Source organism: Lygodium microphyllum, chromosome 18 (assembly GCF_053477565.2).
Source record: "Lygodium microphyllum isolate KBCC chromosome 18, Lygodium_microphyllum_v1.1.10, whole genome shotgun sequence".
Classification (NCBI taxonomy): Eukaryota; Viridiplantae; Streptophyta; class Polypodiopsida; order Schizaeales; family Lygodiaceae; genus Lygodium; species Lygodium microphyllum.
In genome coordinates this window covers 89,580,654-89,601,546 of record NC_141152.1, presented here as the reverse complement: position 1 = coordinate 89,601,546, position 20,893 = coordinate 89,580,654, and positions in this window count along the sequence as shown.

Below are 20,893 nucleotides of genomic sequence, written 5' to 3'. Positions count from 1 at the left end.
AAGAGAGAGGAGGGTACTTGATCGAGCATCAAGGTAAGTTCACTGCATTTGTAGGATCGACGGCGCGTCGGCTAGGTGAGAGATAGCCATTAGAGCTTGCTTGGAACGCTTGAAACAATAGGCGGTCCGTGGGTCTTGGCAGTTGAGTGAAAACTCCCACATTTTGGTTCCGTTGCCGGGACCACGGATTCAAGCTCAAGCACTTGCGCGCCTCATATCGAGCATCGAAGTAGGGTATTCACCCCGAAACGGAGCTTGAGATAGGTAGGAAGTCGGGTGTTTTTGATCTTCAGAACATGTAAGTATTTTGGAATAATCTGGTTATTAATTATTGGAAAACATGGAGAAATTAGTTCAGTGTTTTGCTTTCGATTCAGGATATGTTTAGGATAGATTAGCAGTAGGAAATCACACACGAAGAGGCAGAGGGCTGCTGCTGTGAAACAGGGGGAAAACCACAGGAAACGAAAGGAAAAAATGGAGTAAATGCAAAGGTAACTCCGTAGGAAACGCCAGGGAAGGAATCTGTAGTGTGCAGGGTATAAACTCTGGGAGGGCAAGAGGACCCCATTTCCAACCAACGGAGAGCAAGAGAGATAAAGAGTGAGAGAGTGAGCGAGCTGGGCAGCCGTTCGATCGACCAGGGCAAGAAGGACATCGCATTCGGTGACTCCCAGGTAACCGATCTCCTCAGCACCACTTCAACTCCATCGCTGGTTAATCGCATGATCAATAGGATAAAACATCTAGTGAAAATCGAGCAAATCTATGTGCGCAACTCATCGGACCGGCAGAATCGAACGTTCGACCCAGTGTCCGATTCCCAGAATCGGACACTCGGACAACCGTCCGATTGGAACGACCCGTCCGATTACCAGGCTCGGATCAACTAGTCCGATCGGACGTGCCACGTGGCACTCTGACCAACCCGTCCAATTTTTAGAATCGGATGCTCGGACCAACTTGTCTGATTCAAACACTCGGACCACTCGGACGCTTTGACTCAGACCCACCCTGTCCGATCGGACGAAGTAATACACGTCACCAGTCGGACCACCTGTCCGGTCCGATTCCCAGACTCGGACCCATCCACAATCGGACCACTAGGAATCGGACTACCCGGTCCGATCGGACCGCCCAGGATCGGACCTTTTGGCCGATTCCTCGAACACTTGCCCGTCTGGTTCCTGAGAATCGGACACGCGGACCTTAAGACTACCACTCAACTCTGATATACCTGGTCCGATTCCCACAATCGGACCACTGGTAAATCGGATGTCCGATTCCTAGAGTCAAACCAAAACAAAACCTGACCCATCCAGGGACACACTGGGGCACTCCCCCAGCGACCCACCCCCACGTGAGCAATAGGAAGCAGCATAGGACCCTGGGACCCGTAGAGCGGCCAAAACTAGAGTCGCAAAGCTTGTCAGGCCCAAAACGAGCAAGAGTGAGTGAGACGTCGGGGAATCACTCACAACACTCGGGTTGAATTTCCACACTTGAGGTACACTTAGGAAAGCCGAAAGCCTGATTGAGCATAAGTACACGAGGAACGACACACTCACGAGTGACCATAAGTTGAGCACTGTATTCAAAAATTAAAAAGAACCCACTCAGATAAATCGCCCAACAAACCCACCAATAGGAGAAGACCCAAGGTGTATGCAAATGCGCGAAGCGTAGGATCAAGCAAGGAGCATCAACGACAAGAATCTGACTTACGACCAGGCACAAGAATTCAACCATGACAGAGGGAGGCTCAGATCATCGATTTACAGGGGAGCTAGATGTTAGCGCATTTCCAGATGCCATACAACAAATGGTGAGCAGTTACGATACGCATGCGAGGTACGAACACCGTGGCAGAACGATAGAGGCAATCATTGCGGACCTAGAGGAGGAGAGGAGGCTAGCCCGCAAGGCATTGCAGGGCATAACCGAGTACAATAGGGACCAACAAGCCAGGAGCCTAAGGCAGAGCATGGAGCTGCATGAGATGCAGCGAGTGCTGAACTTGGCTGGCCGAAACCGGACAGACCAAGAAAGAGCACTAGAGGAAGACCTGACGCTGGGCGAGCTCCTCATGAAACGGCTGCTCGATAACACCGCGGTAGAACAAAATGTCACTGCGCTAGCAACCTCGCTACTTGCAGGGCTGCGGGCAAACCAGGGCTCAAAGAGCCAAGCCAAAATACCTATTGTCGCCAAGCAACTCGACAAGTACCAGCCACTAGACAACCCGTACAGCTTTGTCGAACAGTTTGAGCAAGTCTGCGAAGCCAACGGCCTCAACGACCAGGCCCAATGTTCGCAAGCATTCGGACTTTGCTTAAGCGATAAGGGTAGGACGTGGTATACGAGCCTAGATACTATAGAACGAGCCAACTTCAATAACCTCAAGGACCTCTTTGTCAAGAGGTTTGCCGAACCCGGATACTCTGACAACCTGCTGGTGCGCCTGATGAACGTCAAGCAGAAGGAGAAGGAGGGCATCCGCGACTATGTGACCCACGTGAGAAGCCTCCTTAAGAGAATCCCCTTAGGCGAAAGGCCGACTGACAGGGCAGTGTCGACCATATTCATCAGCGGGATTCGGGATGAAGAACTATACAAGGCACTAGCAGGCAACTCAAGCCTGCAACGAGACGTGGTGGCTAGGGTTTTTGAGGAAGCCATTAGGGCTGATGACCAGCTGAAAGAACGGAGCTCCAGGAGCTCAAACCTAGAAGAAATCAACCCAAAAGTTTAGAGCGAACACCAACCCCTAGTGAGCGATCAAACGCATCATCCCAAGATAAGGGGAAGGCCACCGAGACGGACCACGGCTTGGCCGAGGTCAAGACGGAGCTAGCCAAAATACAAGACATGTTGAGGCGACTGACGCGTCCGCACGTCCAGTGCGTGTATTGTGGAGAAAACCACCTACCAGCAGAATGTCAGGACCCTAGGTCAAGACCCTGCCCTAACTGTGGTAGGTTCGGCCACGATGCCACACACTGTAGACTACCACAAAGACTACCATACACGCAACCCTACGGCTAGCTTTACCCGGCTAACAGGCCACAGCCATTCTTCGGAAGGGGAGCCCCGCTAGCCCTACCAGCGCCTAGCGACATGAAACCAGCGGTCCCTAGGCTGGGCATAAATCCTACCGGTATTCCTAGACCGCCTGGTCCCTATGTGACCCACCCACCGAGCGATGCTCCCGTACACTACGTAGAGGAGCCCAGTGACGAAGAAACCTACATATACCCTTACGTCTCGCATGACGACGAGGGCAATGCAATCCTCATGGATTACCGACCTGTGCCGGTGATGGAATTAGGACGAGGACGGGTAGAGGCCTGGGAGGGTAGCCCCATTGGATCCGATCACTTGTTGGACTTGTGGACATCCCGGTCACGTCTCATCACGCTGCCCAGAAAGAGAGCAGCAAAGTAGGGACAAAGCTAACCAAAGGTGCGCGGAGTGCGGAATCACCCATCTTTTCATAGACTGCCCAAAACAGAAGCCGCCTTCTGGTTCAGCTAATTTTCCGTCCGTCCCACTGGGACTATTTGGTGTTGAAAACCCCGATGGGGAGGCCACACCTATCCCCCTACGAGTGATGACCCAAGCACAAACGAAACAGGCCGGTGTCTCTCTACCAGGACCTAGCAATCTCGATGCGACCTCAATAGGAAAGAAGAGCCGTAGGCGGAAAAAGAAGAGATCACAGGCTAAGGTCGCACTAAAAATCGATAGCGCTACGACCTTACCCCAGGGAAAGAAAGTCTCAGATGCAGAGGCAGAGACTTCAGCCCCTAAAACAGCCCAAAAGGAAAGCGCTAAGGTAGGGGAATACCCACACCCCAAGCAACAATTGGAGGAGACACACATGTGTGTGCATCCATGCATGCACACACATACACATTGTGCACTCACTTACTTACTCCCATAGTGCATTGTGCAATCATAGTGCATATGCCTGCACATAGTACACCCATAGTGCCTCTGCTTGCACATAGTGCATTCATAGTGTATGTTCCTATACATAGTGCATCCCATCACACACACTATACACTCAACCCACATGGTAGCACACATGCATAGCATTGTGCATGACATTCCCTTGCATAGTGCATCTGTCTACACACACACACACAGATTGCACAAACTTTGAAACCACAAGTACATTAACATATGTGGGCACCTCTCATACTAGTGCACATCAATAACCCTCCTACTTCTCCACTACTTAGATCCAACCTACTAGAAGGGAGGATAGCAGCACAAAGTGCAAAGAATAGTATGGTACCTTGGTGACTCACTGGTGTGATGTGCATGCATCCATGCATACACATCACTATTTAATGCACCCATAGCAACACACAATGCATCCACAATGAGCATCCATTTTTATCCACCTCATAGTGGTCCCATGGTGTATTGAGAAGCCATTAACACATACCTTAGGAACCGACAAACTCATCATGCATAGAACCATTATGAACTTGACCTACAATGCATCTGCTCTCTTACATTGTGTACATCCACCTACACATAGTGCATCCATCACCTCACCCCACATGCTATGTGCATCCACCTATATACATAGTGCATTCACTCAATGCATACACCTAGTGCATACAACAACATACACATTTGGATGCATAAACCATTTGTAGTGCATCACAATTGGGACCCACCTCTAACACAAATATACACACCTTTCAGTCTTCAAGTGAGCACTAGGAAACTCATTGATAACACAGTGCACACAGGCATATTGTACATTGTCATACACCTAGGTGCATCCTTGAACACAAGTAAACATGTGTAACATGCGTGTGTGATCATGTATACTAGTGTGACCCTGTTATATATTGTCGTCGCGGGTAAATTGCTTCCATGTGTACTTGTGGAAACTCATGCATGCTTGTGAATATTGTTGCACATAGTTAGTATCCGCCCTAGCATTCATAGCACTTAGAGTTCTCATCCTACACATAAAGTTATCACAATGTAGATATCAATACACTTGCATAGTTCATTAAGTACCCAGAACATCGTGCATACACCTTACAGTACTAAAGTCCTAGCACATACAATTACACTTAGGACATTTCACCTAGTAGCTTGCATATGCACAAGCACTTAGGTGCATTCATAGGCACAAGTGAATACGAATGAGCATTGGTGTACATATGCAGTTACACGTGTGCATTTGTGTATCCTCGTGAACATGTGTATGTGTCAAGGTACCTACATGTACTATGTGTGCATGCATGAGCATCCATGAACAATCATTGTAGAATCACTACATCCTAGCCACATTGCAATTCCTTTTCGCCTTGCATGTCTAGGTACATGCACAACACTACACCAATCCCCACAAGTGCCTTTTGCATGACACACATACACTTATACATTGCACATCACAATCGAGGTGTATTCTGCAAGAAAACTTTGTTTTTAATTTCTTTCAAAACAAACAAAAGTAGAAAAAGTAAAAGAGCCACAAAAGCAATAAGCAGAACAAAAACAGAACAACACAACAAACCAATGCATAAATAGAGAACTCACATGTTTGACACATATGGCCAAGTGGCAGCCACAACACATTTTCAACCCATGGACTAGAACCTGCAAAAGAGTTGTATGTGCTTAAGAAGTGATCATGAGCTTTATACTCTACCTATTAGCGAGGACCCAAGCTCTAGTCATACTTTTGACCTAGAAAACACATTGATATGTGACCTTATTAGTCACATCAACAACCTAGTCAACTTAAAGACCATGGGGATAGTTGTAAGCTCTATGGATAACTCAAGAGGTAATTCTAATAACTTCCAAGACAATGTTTCAAATATGAATCTCAAAGTGTTACAATGGAAGATAATAGAGCTAAAAGGATAAGGAATGATCACCCTAAACTACTTGGTTGATCTCAACAATGATACCAAGTGGCAGCTTGCCACCATGCAAGTAGAAATGGATAGCATATGTACGATGTTGTTCAAGGTAGGAGTGAATGTCTCATCACAAGACTCTATCTCTCTACTATTTGACCCATTAGACATGCTCCAATTTGGAACACATATTGCATAAACCATTTTAACTAGGATAGGAAGCACACTCACATAGAGACCAACCTAAAATCCTTTTAGTGGCTAAACAATTAGATAAATATTGAGCTGATGAAGACCCTGATAGTGTCATAGAACAATTTTAACAAGTATGCAAAGCAAATAACCTTGTGAGTGATGCCAAGCAGGCCCAAGCAGTTGTGCTTTGCCTAGGTAAGAAAGGGTGCACCTAGTTCATAGGTTGAAGTTTCTTAGCTAAGGCATTTTTAATGTAACTTTATTGATATTTATTAGTTATGAGCTTATTAGATACCACAAAGAAGGACTCCTTTGTATTGCTGAAAGAATCATTTATCAAGCATTTTGCTGAAGCTACTTATGGAGAACCTCATTGCCCAACTGATGAATGTGGAACAACTGGAAGAGGAGAGAAATTATGAATTTAAGGTCAGGAGCTTGTTTGAACATATACCCCTAGTAAAGAGACCCACACCCAAGCTAGTCACAAAAGCTTTCATCAAGGGTATCTATGATGAAAGGATTTATGAGACCTTAGCTAGAAACTTTGAGTTGAACCGCACCATCATCAATGATAGCCTCGATGAGGCTATCCATGTGGATGGCCTTGATAGAGAGCACAGTAGGGACAAACAAACAATGGGATCCCATCTAGAAAGTCATGCAAGACAAACATAAATAGAGAGTAAAGAGGCACTCGAATTAATTGTTGATGTCAAAAAGCAACCTCAAGACTTGCTCAAGATGGCAGAGTCTCTAAAAACCTCAAAGCCATATTGCCAAAATATGCAATGCATGCACTATGGCAAAGACTACCTCCTATTGGAGTGCTCTAAACCACCAAGGATGTGCACAAATTGTGGATGTTTTGGTCACAAAGTGGCATATTGCAAAGCCCCATGACGGCTTCGTGATCTTGATCTTACCTCTATTAGCACTATAATGAGGTGCCAATTATCCTAGACAATTCCCACTTGGCCAACAACTGGCATTGTTAGCCTCTGTAGAACATCGAGGAGTCATGCAAAGAGTGGAAATAAATCCCTCAAGAATACCAAGAACCCCCATCATCACACATCTGCCTAGTGATGCCCCTTTCCGTTTTCATTGAAGAACTAGTTGAGAAAGATGAATACACAAAACCTTTTGCTATTATGACAAAGGAGGGTTCCAATCATGATGTTAAGATGAAGCTGTGAGTGAGGAGTGCCATCCACCAGGGACTCTATTTCTTGCTAGACTTGTGGGCAGCCAAGATGTGTATTCTCAATATGCCCACATTGTTGAGAAATAGACAAATGATGTATGCTGCAGGATGAGGTGTTGTATCCCATAAGCACAGTGAGGAGAGTGGAGAAGTTGGAAAGCTATAACGACATGTACTTGGTTCACTTTTAAAGTAATGTCATTGTCCTTTCAATCGAGTGTCAGTGTCATTGTCCTTACACACAAGAATGTCTTTATGAGTCCAAGTCTCAATCTTGGAACCTAATTCACTTGTGTGACAATTGGTCTTGTCTATCTATGTCTTCATGAGTTTGTACTTTGAGTTCCAACCTCCATAGCTGCCATGCTCTAGATCCGTGTTTTTCAACATGGTATCAGAGCTTAGTTGAGCATGGTTTAGCTCTCCTCTACTCTCTCTCTCTCTCAATCCCTCTTCAAATCTAGTCAGCTTAGTTCTAGTCCATGACTTCATCTCTCAACTCTACCTTCACTTGAGCTTCCATGACAGCCATAGCCAGCACCACCCTGTCATCTTGAAGCTCCTGTATCTCACTCCACATACCAAATCTCTCTGAGCTTCCTTCTGGAGAGGTGTTTGCCACCTCACAAAGCTTCCCTATATCACATCAATCCATGAGATTTGGCTATCTGGACCTCAGCATTTCACTATTGTCAGTTGCTGCCATAACCCCAGTTTGTGGCCTGTAGGACATACCTCACTTTGAGCTCTCATATCTCTCAAACCAAGCAATATTTCAGTGTGCTTTCTCCTGGAGGATTGTTCTTCTACTCAAGGAGCTTCTTCCTATCACATCTAAGCTTGACATTGGGCCCTCCAAGCTTGGCATTGCTGAAATTCGATGTCACTCGCATAACTGCGCCTTTTTATGATTCGCTAATCTGCGCGCATACTGATGTACCCGATCCTGACGATTTTCATGGGGCTCTTGTAGAGCATGGAGTAAGCTACATTCCCATAAAAAAAAGTTTTCAAAATGATCAACTCTAGCTCTAGATATCTGAAAAAAAACCAGGCCTAGGTCAAAACCCTAATCCAGGAAGCCATAGCCATCAAGGTCCAAGCTCATTTTTTTCTTCAATTTCTCATTTCCTTCAACTTAGGGCACACACTGCCACTCTTATCTGAGTCTGAACTCAGTTCCCAGCAATATTAACACTTCAAATCAACAAGCAAGAAGAAGATCAAGCACCGACATACAATACTAAGCTCAAGAATAGTATCTATTGATACTCAACTAGTGTCAGTTGACACTAACCTCCTTGTGGCACTTCACAAATCCCCCTTGCTGGTCTTTTCTCAGTTTATTGGAGCTGCTCAACATGGCAAAGCTTGAGCAAATAGCAAAGTTCAATGGAGAAGGCTTCCATGCCTGAAAGGAGAAGACCATGTACCACCTCATGCGGAAGGATTTGTGGGACCTATTTGAAGATGAGGAAGAAGATACAGATGATAAGGAGGAAGATGCAGAAATTGGGATACTTGCAGTAGCTCCACCAAGAATCAAAGAATGGAAGAAGATGAACAACAAAGCTCTAGGCATCATTGCATGGGGACTATCTGATGATGTCCTGCATCATATCTCTGGCATCAGAGATGCTACAAAGGCTTGGGAAGAGCTTAACAAGATCTTTGGTACTCAAGCAAGGAATTCAAAGGTAAAATTGCTCATGCAATTTTATAAACTGGATATAAAGGATAGTGCTTCCATGTCCATACACATTAATAAGTTTAAGAGTTTAAAAACCTAGCTTGCAACTCTTAAAAAGAATATTGATGAAGATGAAGCAATAGTCGTACTGCTTGCAAGTGTAAACAAGGATCCATATGAGAACCTTGTTTCCACTCTAAGTAATGTTCCGAGTCTCTCACTCAAAGATATTGAGCACTCACTGCTTGATGAAGAAAGAAAATTTAAAAGCAAAGATATAAAAGAGACCAACTCAAGGGAAAACCTCTTATACACTAGAGGAGCTACTGGACCCAAAGGAAGAGGTCGAGGATTCAACACTGACAACAAAATTCGGATGACATGCCATTATTGTGGTAAGACTGTAGCCAGTGAGTGTTTCCACAAGAAAAGAGCCCAACAAGTGCAAAGTGATCATCACCAGAACCAGTTCATGAATGAACAAGAAGAAAAAGAAGATACTTCCGCTACCATCAACAACTCTGACAGATTGTTTTGAAGAATTTTTATTGTATCTTTCCTATGTTTTTTCCCATAGTGGATCTTTCTGGATTTGACTTTGTAAAAACCCTACCAAAAATGTACAATTTCAAGCCTTAACTTGACTAGGCTGTCATAGAGCTAGTCTCCTAGTCCATCTTTGTATGCAGGGGGGCAAAAGCCAACAAGGGTAGAGATTCATCATTTGAGGAGGGGTGTTGAGAAATAGACAAATGATGTATGCTGCAGGATGAGGTGTTGTATCCCATAAGCACATTGAGGAGAGTGGAGAAGTTGGAAAGCTATAAAGACATGTACTTGGTTCACTTTTAAAGTAATGCCATTGTCCTTTCAATCAAGTGTCAGTGTCATTGTCCTTACACACAAGAATGTCTTTATGAGTCCAAGTCTCAATTTTGGAACCTAATTCACTTGTGTAACAATTGGTCTTGTCTAGTCTATGTCTTCATGAGTTTGTACTTTGAGTTCCAACCTCCATAGCTGCCATGCTCTAGATCCGTGTTTTTCAACACACATAAATTAGAGTAAATCAAGGAAAAAGAAATGGATCAATGTTGCCCATAATGTGGAATCACACGCATATGTTCCAATTGTCCACAATGCAAAGGCAAGCAATAGCAAGGCCATTGTTCTTTCAGCACCCTTAAGCCTATTTGCACTGGAGATGATTAATGATGAAGTTAGTATTCTTATTCTATTGCACTCTATCACTCGTGCACAAATTAGAGTAAATCAAGGAGAACGAAATGGATCAGTATTGCCTAAAATGTGGAATCACACACATATGTTCCAATTGTCCACAACGCAAAGGCAATAGTAAGGCCATTGTGCTTTCAGTACCCTTAAGCCTATTTGCACTAGAGATGATTAATGATGAAGATATTATTCATATTCTATTGTACTCTATCACTCGTGCACAGAGCAAAATAGGGATAGTCAGTATCAAAGGCCTTATGACAATGAATGGCTCAGTAATTGGCAAGATGAGTGCTAAGAAAAGGAGAACAAGTAGCTAGTTATTATTGATAAAGTCAAGGAATGGGTGAAAGAAACACAAGTTGAGTTGCACAAAGAATAGGCCGACAGCCTTCCTATCTTGTCCCACATGCCAAACACATCAATTGCAAAACGGACATGGCAACTAGATGAGATTACAATTGAGCCACCAATCGGCCCACAATGTATGCAATAAGAGATTCTTCTTGTTCATGATGCAAGTTTATTGTGCTACATTTATGAGAACATTGAACCTTTCATGATTGCAGTACTTATATCAACCTAAGTCACCATTCCACTTGGAACTGGCAAGGATTAAAAATGTGGATACAAGGCATGAATCCTAGCCAATCTCACCCCATTCCAAAATGTGGCCTTAGTGCACCTTTGACATTAAGTGCTTTAGAGGTCAATACATTCTGGGAAGGAGTTGAGTGACATGGAGTGCTTCCCATGGAAACCATTGGAGGCACCACATGTTGAGGCATTATAGACATAAGAGTTGGTGTGAGCATAGTTAACCACAACAACCAAAAAAGTGCTTCAATCATAGTTATGGTAGCCCATGCAATTTAAAGATGCTGCTCAATTGGTAAAGCACTATGATGAGTACCAACAGATACTGGTCATGAGTAGCATAACTCTTTTCATGGACTTTCAACTTTCTCAAAGAGTAAGCTACGGGATGACTTTCTTGCATTACTATGCATCCCAATGCAAGAGAGCTAGCATTTGTGACAACCTTAGATTCCTTGCTTAAGTCAAGTAGCCTTAAGATAGGAGCAATTATCAAACTATTCTTTAGTTGCTCAAAGCTAGATTGTTCAATTTGCATCCAAATAATAATAGCTTACATTTTGAGTAGGTCTGTAAGAGGCATTGCAATTTGGGCATAATTTCTTATGAATATCCTATACCATCCTGTTAGACCTAGAAAACTTCTCACTTCCTTGATAGTGGTTGGGGATGGACAATCTTGAACATCCTTAACCTTGGCAGGATGTACTGATATACCTTCGGTAGATACTATGAATCCCAAGTATTCAATCTTCCTTTTGAAGAAGGCACACTTCTTCTTGGCAAACAACTTGTGTGTTCTCATTGTCTCTAGGACAATGCGAAGATGTGGTTCATGATCTTCTTTCTCCTTAGAATAAGTTAGAATGTCATCAAAGAATACAAGAACAAAATCATCGAGATGAGGTCTAAAAATATCTTGCATTAACCTGTTGAAGATGGCTGGAGCATTTGTCAACCCAAATGACATCACAATGAATTCGAAATGACCGTATCTTGTGTTGAAGGCGGTTTTAGAAATATCTTCATCCTTGATTCAGATCTGATAATATCCTGACCAAAGATCAATCTTAGAAAAGATCCTTGCTCATTGTAGGTGATCAAGAATCTTGTCTATCCTCAAAAGCGGGTACTTATTCTTCATTGTTACCTAGTTTAGCCCTCGGTAGTCAATACAAAGACGAAGAGTTCCATCTTTCTTCTTCTAGAATAATACTGGGGCTCCCCATGGTGAGCTACTTGGCTGAATATACCCTTGATCTAGCAGTTGATTGAGTTTCTCTTTAGTTTGATGGCTTCAAGAATAGACATTTTGTAAGGTCGTTTTGCAATTGGAGTGGCTCCTGGAACAAGTTTGTTTCCATGATCGGCTTCTCTTTCCAGAGGTAACTCAGTTAACTTTCCAGGAAATACGTCGGCATATTCTTTTAACCATGATGGTTCTTCTTCTGTCTAACCATCTTGATTTACCTTGTTAAGCTTGATCAAGTAAATAGGTAATCCTTTCTTTGGGCCTTTTACAATTTGAGAAGCTTTTGCTAATTGAACATTAGGTTTCCCTGTTTCACCTTGTGTAGTCGCTATTTCACCATTTCACCATTCAAATCATGAAATGTGACTTGACCTTTTCCACAATGGATATGAGCATCATTGGGAATTAGCCAATCCATTCCCAGTAAACACTCATAAACTCCTAAGTTCATTACCCTGAACCTCATAGTTGAAAGGTTTTCTCCTAGGTTAAACTCTACCTTCGCAATTTGCTGTGTAGAAAGTACTTCCTTTCCATTTCCTAATTCCACAAGCAGTTTTGATGCATTTACTCTATCTATTCCTAACTTCTTAGCACACGGGTGAAATAAATGAGTGTGTACTTCCACATTCAATCAAAAATTTAAATGATTTACCTCGGTGACTAGCTGGTGACTGCATTATCCAATATTGATGATTTGGACCCTTCTTGTGGAATGCAACATGAATAGTTGCCTTTTCAATATCTTCTTCCATAGTAGGGTCTTCCTCCTTATTAATCTCTTTCAGGGTAATATTTGACGTTCTTCCTCTTTCCATAGCTACTTGAGCTCGGCCTTGGGCAACTCTACCTTGACCTCGAAATTGGCCTTGGCAATGGTTTCCACCTAGCTTTGGGCAATCTCTCCTAAAATGTCCTGGCTCATTATAGTGATAGCACCTAAGACCATCCCTATTTCCCTAGGTAGGAACAAAATTTACAACTGCATTGGATTTCCAGAACTTATTATTTTTAGGCTTTGATTGTACTTCCTGCACTTAGGAGCAGCTTGAGTCAAAGCATCTTGGAGGTCTGTTAGAAAGCATACCCCCAACAAAAAACAGTAAAAAATTAATATTTTAGCATTTAGCAACATCCATATCTCCACTATCAATCTATGTGAAGCAACACCTTAAAACATCACAAGAAATAATATATCACAGTTACAATATTAGCCATGTCTATGTGGCTTCAAGTACACTGGAAGAAATGGCTCAAAGTCCACATGTTATATGGATCCAAGTATGAGATGAGATGGAGTGAAAAATGGATGGGGAGTATAGATCTACATGGATTTTGAGTTGTGTATGGGTCCACTTTGAGTGCAAGACTATGTAGCCGAGCAGGTGGTGAGACTATGGAGTTGTAGTAGGCTCCAAGAGCTAAGTGTAAGTGAGATAGAGCTAGATGACAGTGTACTAGATGGAATCAATTATGGCAAAGGAAGTAAAGTCGAGTCAAGCAAAGGTGATAGAACCAAGTTAGGCAAAAGTAATGGAGCTTAGTATTGGATCGAACAATTGGATGATGAGAGGGAGCCAACTATAAAAAAAAAAGCCAAGTAGGGTAAAGATAATGGAGTTGAGTAAGGCAAGACAATGGAGTCCAATAATAGATAGTGGATAAATAGGGATAAGGTGGTGGAGCCAAGCAATGACTATGATGATTCAACAAATTGTAGTTATTAGGGTATGATAGTGGAGCTCTTAGTTCCTAAGCTATGATTATTAGAAGGCAGGCCAAGTCTAGCAACTATGATAGAATGCTTTTTTATGATTATCTATATCTTGAGAAATCCTTATATGAACTTCATGGCTGAAAGGTTCAACTTTGTCAGTGTGTATAGCCCTATCCTTATAGCTTTCCTTTTATCTATTGTTTATATCTCGGCTACCTTGTTATCACTTACTCCTATGTGCAATTCTCAATCAAGAGTGTATCATACGTCATACATCTAAGTCGATGTAGTGTTCCTTTCATTGCAATGCTTCTATTGGTTTTATGCTATAGTCAGGATTTCACCCAAAGATATGCATTGTCTTGTAATAGAACTCTGCAAATTGAATCGACACTTAGATCTAATGCTCTACATGTGAGTTCACTACAGTGGTTGTCAAAGCTCAAATGTCCATGATTCATTTCCATGTGAGTCAATACCCATGGCATGTGAGTTAGCACCCATGGCATAATTACTTCCATGTGATACTCTCCTATCTACACCTTAGCTCCCCTCCTGCCTTAGGAGCATAAAAAAGGTCCATGGCTTCCACCCCTGTGGTTGCATCTGATGGACTAGAGGACCCTAAGTTATCCACTTCTTCTCCATCAGTGTTGTCCAGCTTGCATGTGTCTTTCTTCCCTCGCATTTATCACTGTCACATTATTCCAACCCACATTGATAGCGTAGCGGCAATGGTGATTGCTATTGTCAAGTCATCAAAAAACTACACACGCTATTATTGCTACCCAAAATGCAAAATCTATAGCCCTTTCAGATTGCTCTAGACCAGTAAGCTCTTGTCGCAGCTCAAAAAGTAGGTCCTCACTATTACTATTTCTACAATTGCTATTCTTTTAGCCTTAATGTGCAAAAAATAGGGGGCATCAGCCCCCCCAACATTTGTGTGCATGCAAATGATGGGGGGGCTACCACCTCCCCTTTTTTTTAGTGTGGAGGCTTGAGTCCCCAGCAGTGAGGTTGTTAGGCATGCATCTGGCCTACAATTTCCCATGAATCTTGAGCACATCCAACTCTGCAAGAACGAATTCAAGTCGATTGCAGATGATTTCAAGGGTAGGCAACCCACTAGTAGCTATGGCTACTTTGTGGGGAGCATCGAGGGGGTCATGGGGGTGATGGTGATGATGCTTCACACTAGCTACGTGCTGGTTCTGGTGCAACCTATTGAAGCTCCCTAGGCCTTTCCACCTCATCATTAGCCTCAATGCCTTCTAGTACTCCCACCATCTCTTCATCAGTGTGTATGTCTGCCTCCTTATACATGGCATCTACCTCTTCCTCACACATCAATGGTACCACAAGATGGTAAATTATTATACTTAGCTACATTAATCCCTCATCATTATTGATCGTGCACATTGTATTGTTATATGATTTCATGGAAACTAATGGTGGAAAAAAAAGAGGAATCCTCATGTAGCAATCGTCACCGTGAGAGAGCCTATGATCCACATCTTCCAAGAGAATATCATGTAATTAGTTTTAAAAAACAAATAGAATTAATGGCAACATTAATAGAGAGGGAGTTAACATTTTCATTGAGTAGATAGCAACTTGTGACACATTATCAAATCAACAATTCTTTGATCAGGATGTTGTGGTCAATTAGTGAGATTGTGAATCACGACATGATTTAGCCTTAAGGAGTAGGATTGATTCTATGAATTTATACCTTCAAGATATAGACACCTTGATAACTAGACCTAAACATCCTTAGCATGCATTCACTTGCATAGATGGAGATAGGGATCGAGAGATACATCCATGTTTGATAGAAAACAACACAAACAAATTTACAGAATATTTTTTAGATTTTGTCAACATCTTCACTTCATGTCACATTTTTATCCCTTCATATACTTAAATATGTCACTTGATATGGCCTCTCAATACTTTATGCAAGATGATAGTCCAAACATGAGAATTCACTTATCCTTCCTTGATGTCAAGGCAAATCCCATATGAAGACACCTTTATGATTCCACCTTTCCATAAGTAAATAAAATGGAAGAGCTACATATGATTATTTGCATACATATACATACTTCCTCACTGCAATTGGAGAAAATGCACCCCGCCACTACATAGCTCCCCCATGATCCACGCACACATGAATGACCCCGCTACTTCATGATCCTCAAGATGACAACATGCGGCTTGATGACTTGCTACTTTAGGACCAGCGCTCCTTGACGAGAGTGTGTGGGGGGGGGGAGAGAGAGTGTGTGTGTGTGTGTGGGGGGGGGGAGAGAGAGAGAGAGAGAGAGAGAGAGAGAGAGAGATAAAGGCTAAAAGGCAAAGGATTAGAGATGAGCTACTTATGTGCCAAGGGTTTGAGAGTATGTGAAGAGGGTTCCTTTTGTGTGTGTGTGTGTATGTGGTGTGTGTGTGTGTGTGATGGTGTTAAGGAATGCATGCTCCTAAATTAATGCGAGTGGGAATAGTATAAGGTAAGTGGCCAAGGATTATGGGTGCTGCTAGGATTAGAAATAGGTGACTAATTATGAATAGGATGTGTAGCTCGTAAGTATGATAGCTAAACCTAATTTAGTTCCTATAGTGTGGTCAATAAGGCCAAGTGTAAAGTGTTTGGTTCTACCTTGCACCTAGGTGTAGGTGACTCATGGCAACTCTAACTAACCCAAGGGTTCAATGACATCTAAAATGTATGCCCTTGAAATGCATTGTGAGTGTATCCATCCTAAGTGCACCTATGCATACAGTGTTAATGTGCCTATGGAAGTCAAGAGTGGCATCTACACGAGTGAATTAAAAAAGTGGATTTGAGTCTACACACTAGCAGGTTTCCCTATGCAAGGGATGAGTGTGTGCATTATGTTATGATTGAGCGTGCTAGGGATTTTTACCAACAATTAATCTATATACTACTTTCTCTTTCTCCACCTTTGTCTAGCATAACCCCATATCTTCTACCTCTACTTGCATGTGCTCCCATGCACCACATCTCTATAGCTAGAAACCAGCATCTTTGGTACTGCCACCTTGACTTGGAGAGAAGATGGAATATGCATACAACACTAAGTTTCAATGTAGAATGACAAATTTCTTTGGAGGGAAAACTACCTCCAAAGTTTGTTGCCTCCATATTGCAAGTTGCTGGGTCTGAAAGTCATTATTAAAGTTGAGGATACTCAAACACATCTCAATATCTCCCCTCAATGGGACCATGAATGCCACAAGCATTACTTGCTCGACAAAACACTATCAAGTAACCTATTTGATTATGCATTCAAATGAATGTGTTTGTCTCTAATGATTTGGATTCATCTCAAGAGAAAACCAACACAACTATAACTAGCATACCTAGTGCAAGCAAGTTAACTTCAATGGGTGTTGAATAAGAATCTAATTGTATGAAGGAAGATGTGAAAGAATTGGAGGCATGTAAGAGAATGGCTTCGGATGAAGATATTGATGTAATGCATGTTGATAATCAAAACAAAAAAAAATACCACTTTGGATAGCAAATCAATTATTGATTGGATTAAGAGAAGCCCAAAAGTTACTCAACTATAGAAGCTATTGGATATGCATAAAGATTCAGTCCAAGTTGATGGAATTCCTACTATATATGATGGTACTATGTGTTTTGAGCTACTAGCTATATTTGGAAAAATAAAAATGGATGGCTAGAATGAAAAAAAAATTTGACGGTCATGTTTGGACTAGGCCTTCACAATCAAATGTGGCCATATAGTGTATTGTGCACTTGAGCTATTGTCTAAGTAGTCTCAAGTGTCACAGGGTAACATATCCATATTATGCAAATGATAAAAGATATAAAGACACTTGTTTTCATGGCTACTTGGATAGACAAGTGAGCAAGGGATATCCTACATAGTTGAAGGCAACTCAAGCGTTACTTGTCACTATTGTCAAAATGTTGTGTCTTGCATTGCATTTTGTACTCACATCATTTACCATGTCCCACCACTAGATGAGCATGCCATGTTTGGCTATACATGTAGGAGAACATTCGCACATAATGTCTAGTAAGGAACACAAAGGGCAGCCATTGAGACAATATGAAAGCTTATAAGCACAATGTTGAAGATTGAGAAGGGAGGTTCTCATGAAGTTCACATGTCAAATGTTGTTCCAATCTCTTACCAAGGGAGAACAACTGACAAAGATCTCAATCACTTCCTCGAAGAAATGATGCCACTCATGCTAAACAAAGGGTGAGATCCAAATGTTTTTAACATTTTTTTAAACTACTCTATTGTGGATGTTGGTCATTAAAACTATTTGTTTTAATTGCCAAATTGTCTTAAGGGGATAGTCTCACAACAAAGGGCCAAACAAGGTACGCTAGTTGGTGACAGGTATGACAACGTACTACAACTAGAATGACATTGCATGTTTTCCTTTTTCCATGGATGTTGATTTCCTCGATATGGAGGATCTTAGGACAAATGTTATTTGTTTAAAATGTCTACAAAAGGTCATGCTTTGGGGGTGGATCTAATTAATCGCATGCGAGATATACACACAGAGGGGATCTAGCAAATTCATGGGTGCAATTTAATCACACACCATATAGATGGTTGGACAACAATGTTGTGCTTAGTATATGATCTTTGATGAGTATATCTCATGATAATTTGATTAGCACTATTACGGAGATAATATCTTTTCCTATAAACTAACTTATACTTTTTTACAACATAAGAGCATTGTAGGTAATAGCAATGTGCAAGACAAAGGAGGTGGATTGTGATGCATGCATTGTTGGAGAGAAAAAGGCCCTTGGGCATGTGCTTGTGTATAGTGACCACCCATATTCTTTATTCATATATATATGAGATAGTGCAATAAGGTTGTCATATCATTCTTGACAGCACCTACATTGTGTGTGCTCTTCTCTCCCACATCTTCCTCTTCTCCTTCTCCACTGCCATTGCATCCCCTTCAACTGGTAGATCTTGATTGTCTAGAGTACAATCTGGCCTTCCATTCAAGGTTTGAGAGAATCTTCCTCAGTCTCACAGTTAACTTAGCAAGTACTTGGAGCAGGGCAGCCATGGCTTCTTCTGCTTAGGTATGTTCGTATGCTTCCATTGCTTCTCCACTTGCACTAGCCTTGAATAGGTTTGGTTTGCCACTTGTGTGGGCTTCTTGAGCACCATTGGTGTCCCCCCATATGCTCCATAACCCTCAGCACAGGTAGCAGCAAATCCAACAGTAGTAGGCATGATTGCTCATGTTCGGACTGCTACCTTCCCCCGTCAGATCTCCTCACTCCCAGGCTTATCTACAGCTTGGCTATGGTCTTTGGCACCTTGCCAATGATTGTTAACCACCCAAGAATTCATCCTTTGGATTTGAGCTCCATTTTAGCATGTTGAGCTTCAGCCGTTGATTGTGAGAATAGGGTAGATTGTTGTTATACTTCCAATACAGCATGTTTTGTTATGCCTATAGCTTGTATTATGCTACAAGGATGCTATTATTGTGCCTAGACCTTATGTGGATGCTTTGGAGAATTTGTGGGATGCTTTGAGCCTTGATAGCTCATTTTTCATAGGGTTTATTGTTGTATACAGTTCTGGACAGCAAGAATTTACAGGGGAGTTTATGCCTAATGCCTACAGCTATGGTTTGGGAGCTTCATGATGTACCCATGTATGTGGAGTATGCCACATGTTGCCTACACCCTGGATATTGATTTGAGCTTAGATTGAGCCCTGTTTAGCTTAGTTTTTGGACAGTTATTTGCTGCTAGATACTACAAGGCTGAAGCTATTTTGCTTCCAATTTGGTTATGCCTACTACATGTGGGGTGCTCTCGGCTACTTGGCTTGACCTCTTGATGTATTTGGATGATGTCACATTGATGTTTACGCTCCCTAAATCATTTTGAACCAAGATTAGAGCTCAATTTATGGTTTCACTATCCTTTTTTATTTGTAGCTAGCATGCTACTTGAGACAGTTCATGTTACATATCACTTGGGTGATTCTTGTATGGCCCTCTTTGGGATTGATGTCTAAGGTGGATGCTTTTGGTCTCGGCTATAGGATGGCAGATGTTTGGGCTTTGTCTTGGCTTTCAATGTAGTATTCCTTTGAGCAGTTTGACATTTGGTTGGTTCATCCCTTATGCATCTTGGATCTATTTGGCCTTTTGATGCTCCGATGATTTTCTTAGATCTTGGATGTTTGGTGGATGCAGATACATATTGAGCAATGATTGCCCCATTCTTCTTTGGCAATCGAATATTGAACTTGATTGCTTGTTGGTGTTTGGATTTGTTGTGGGATATCTAGTTGATTAGTGGACTTTATAGTGCTTGGTGGGCTGCAGTTATGGCTTTCTTGCTCCTTTGTTGTCTAACTTCTATGCTAATTGGGCTACTGTTGCTCGTCCATGTTAGAGAGCAGATGCTATGTATGCTTACCCATCTATACACATGGTCTACTGTGTATACCTTACAGAGCCACTTGTATGGATGATGTTGTACAAGTATTTGGGCTTCTCCTGGAGCTTGACCATTGCAGGATCTTATGCCACTTACCGGTCTTGGATTGACGTGGATCACCATATGCTCTTATGACATATGTCTTACAGTTTGTTGTACTATGGTTGGTTATATCATGCAGTTGGCTACAACTCTTCTTCATATGGGAGCTTTTGCATCCTTGGTTGATGCCTTTATGTCCTCCCATCCGTTCAGGTTTCATGAGCCTTTGCAGCATGCTTCTACCATTGATGTACTTGCAAATGATTGTCTTTATGAGTAGGTCTCCTCTATTGGGACAACCCTCAACTTCTTGAGTTCCGTGGATGCTATGGATAGCCCTATTCATGATGAATTGGATTCCTTGTCATCTTCTATAGGTTCTTCAGTTACAGATGTTGTATGCTTCCATTGTGAAATGCTTGGGCATGTTAAAAGAAAATGTTTTAGACGGATTAGAGAGCAATAGAGATAGAGATGGACTCGACATTAGCATAGAGTCAACAATGCAGCAGGTGTTACCACTCTTTCTAGTGGTGAGGTACATGCAGTTACCCATGA